This window comes from Bos mutus, chromosome 4, assembly GCF_027580195.1.
Source record: "Bos mutus isolate GX-2022 chromosome 4, NWIPB_WYAK_1.1, whole genome shotgun sequence".
In the NCBI taxonomy this organism is placed as follows: domain Eukaryota; kingdom Metazoa; phylum Chordata; class Mammalia; order Artiodactyla; family Bovidae; genus Bos; species Bos mutus.
Window position 1 is genome coordinate 86,927,112 of NC_091620.1, and position 3,549 is coordinate 86,930,660.

The following is a 3,549-nucleotide window of genomic DNA, read 5'->3' on the forward strand; positions in this document are numbered from 1 at the left end:
CCACTTTATGTTCATACTATAGTAGTTTAAATACATTTTTCATTATTTGAAATCTTTTTCTCTCAGCATATACTAATGGTGAGAGAATTAAATGACACTGAAAATTCTGGAAATCAAGAGAAACAGATTAGAACTGCAAGCACCAGGCACATGAAGAGAGAGAAGAGTCGTTAAGGTAGGTCTCCAATTAGACATTATTCTAGTAAGCTCTACTTGAGACGGGGACACATTGCCCCTGTGGAGGCAATAACTGCCACATTGACATCAGCAATGTGAAATTGTCTAGTTCCTCTGAGCATAATGGTTTTAATTAAGTAAAATAGGAAGCTAAAAAAATAAGCAAAGATAATTAAGCAGCATTCGTCCCTTATGCAAGAATGTGCTACAACAGGTTGTTGTGAGGATGGGTGAGTGAGGCATTTTACTGTAGAGAAAAGGTTGAGAGTAAAACTGTCAGAAGTTATATTTTTGTTGTATTTTCTAAGAGAAAGAGTATTGTTATGTTCTCTTAACCTCTGTTAATTACTACTTTGATATTCATTTAAAGCATTGCAAATTTAAATGAGAATCTTTATTTTTTTAATTAAAAAAATTTTTTTATTTTTATTTTTTCCACTGATGTCTGGCTACAAACCATTCTTAGTGCCCACGGTTCTGAGCACTGAGCGTAGAAATAGCCGCTTCCTCTCTGCCCCAACGGCACGGGCGCAGCAGGGCGGCCACACCCGTGGTGCGGGCAAGTCCGGCATCTGCAGGGCAGTAAGAATCTTTAAAGTCAAATAATGACCACCCTGTTTTTGTTGTACTATGTAAATCCTCAGTTCTTTACTTTTGCACTTTCTTCCATTTAGATTTAGTTATATATTCATTAAAAGTTAAATTTTATATGTATAATCTAAGCTTTAAATTTAAACTTAAATTACAAGGGGAGAAAAGTGTTAAAGGTTTAAAAATGTGTTTTCCAGGACACGTCAGCTCCAAGTCAGGTAGTTGGTTCAATCTAGTTGTTGTCCAAGGACTGAATTGTTTTAACATAAGGTTTTCCAGTTCTGGGAGCCTCAGTTCTTTAAAACTCTTTTAAAATTTGTATGTTTAGATTTAAGCAAGACCTTTTTACTCCCCATCAGTTGTGAGATTTAATGCATGAAGCTGATGTGGCTAACAAGTTTATTTTAAGAATTGTTTAGAAATGCTGTTGCTTCAGGTTCTTAAATCACTCAATGCTCCAACTTCTAATCAAATTTTTAAAGACTTACCAATGTTTGCCTGTGTTTGCACTATAAAAAGCACTGGATCCTTCCCATCTATTTGTGCAAAGAATGATCACTTGCAAGGTCAAAAATATAGCCAGATCCAAATCTCTGCCTCCCCTTCCCAAAATAGTTCTCAGTATCTCCATGTAGACTTCCTTTTCTGTATAAAGTTCACTCTAAGATTTCAAAGGCACCGCCTGTTTTACTACATTTTAGTCATGTGAAGAGTCAAGTTGTTTTGTAATAAATAATTGTCTTTATTCATAATAATCTGGTGTGCTAATCAAAAGCCTTGTCTTAATTTTTTGAGAAATGAGTTTAGTGTTTATAAAGTAAATTCCAGTTTGTTAAGTAATGGCTTTGTATTACCTTTCCTGCTAGATTTTTGTTTATTTTCCCTTGGGTTAGGGGCTAAGATGGAGTAGGATGGGGTAGTGAATGTATGTGATGTGATTTGCCCTTGTGTATTACAATCCTTTGTTGTTTTATCACTTAAATGTTGGTAGTTTTCTTCCTGGTTTTCATTTTAGTGGATAAAATTGGTATTTTGAACTCTGAATGGAGACTACCACCACAGCATTAGTTCCACATATTGAACCCTTTAGACTGAAATGATTGTTTTATTTCCTGATTACCCAGTTGGTTGAATATGGGGGAAAAGGGGTGGAGGGGTTGGAGAAATAGGATAGGTTGTATATCGTTTCTATTAGAGAAAGAAGAAAATGGGACTGAATATTTGACAGATACGGTTTTTAGCCACATCTGGCTTAGAAAAGAAGAAAAGAGGTAACCATTTCTTCATCTGTGAAATGCAAATAGTACCTGTCTTAAAAAATTATAAGAGTTGAGGAGACCGTATGTGTAAAATACTTGTTATAAATGTTAATTCCCTTCCTAACACTTTTTTACCTTCCATGGATTTGCCTTGACTCTGGAAATTAGGGCTAAAACTTAGATAATAACTCTTTCACTGACTCTTAATTCATCTTTTTTGTTTGTCATAGTTAAGATGCAAATTGCAGTACACAAGTAGGTCAAATCCTTAAAAATATTTAAATTCCTTTTTTAAAAACTTGAAACAATATTCTTACCAAAGTTAGTTGAGTTTTTCTAATAGAAACAATTGGCTTAGTCCCACTTTTATAGTCAGTTTCAGTTTGACTTATAAACTTAGCACAATGTGAATTTCACTTGCAGCACAACAGAATCATAGGATGTCAGAGCTAGAAGTGACCTTAGAGAGTATCTAATTCATTCCCCTTGTTTTAAGATGAACCATCTGAGGCTCAATGGTGAAATGATGTGTTCAAAGCTATATAACTAATCAGTGATAGCCCAGGCTGGGACATAGTTTGATGGTGAAAAACTTCAAGCTACCTCTCCAGGGAGGTCTCAAATGTTTATTTTTTCAACTATTCTTTATTTTATACCATAACATTCACTACATATTAAATGACACTTTAATACAGTAGGACAATCTTAAATACATATGGCTTCAAATTGTACAATATTGCATTAATGTTTCGGGGGTAAGATTCTTATTTGAAGTCTAAAGTTTGCAGAAATGCATATAGATTTTTTTTTTTCATTTACTACATTCTTCTTGTGTAGCATTAATTGTGTATCATTTAAAATTACTATGTAAGTATATTTTGTCATTCTGTCTATACTTAGCAACAAATTTGCATTTTTATTTGATGTAATAATTGCTTTAATGTAATTTTTGTTAGAAGATTTTGCATTACCTTTATACTTTATATCTAACCTGACAGAATGACTGATTCTTATGTCATTCTAATAGTGTTGTAAATAATCACGTGAAATGTGTGAGATAGAGTACTATATTTGTAAATATAATTTTATGGCTGTTTTCATTTAGTAGAAACTTTTCCATCAGTATGGAAAACTAAGAAAATTGCTTTCTACTGTATAATCTGGCAGTTATCATAGATTAAAGCTTATTTTTCTGTGAATAAAAACTTATCCAATAAAGCACTATTCTTTATAAAAAAAAAAAAAAAATGTGCTACAAAAATCTCATTTGATTTCATTAATTTACATGTCACAGAGCAATTAGCTTTGTTTACCCATCTCTCTCAGAGTGTAGGTGCATCTAAATTCTATCCTAATTATGTTTATAAAGAGTGCAGCTACAAAGGGTGTTGACTATTTAAAATGCACAATTAGCATTGTAGTTACTACAACTATGGGTAAAACATGTCATCTCCTTGTTCATTTTGTCCCACTGCTACATGTAAATTGTGGAGTGGGATGTGGAGTGTCATTTGGGGAAAGG

General features: G+C 33.2%; 1 non-coding gene across 1 annotated transcript; it reads right to left on the minus strand.

Moving 5' to 3' along the window:
• Positions 1-616: 616 nt before the first annotated feature.
• On the minus strand, positions 617-750 carry LOC138987673 (small nucleolar RNA SNORA43). Its single transcript, XR_011464057.1, has one exon. It is a non-coding gene; the product is annotated as a small nucleolar RNA SNORA43 (small nucleolar RNA).
• Between the last annotated feature and the right edge of the window lie 2,799 nt (positions 751-3,549).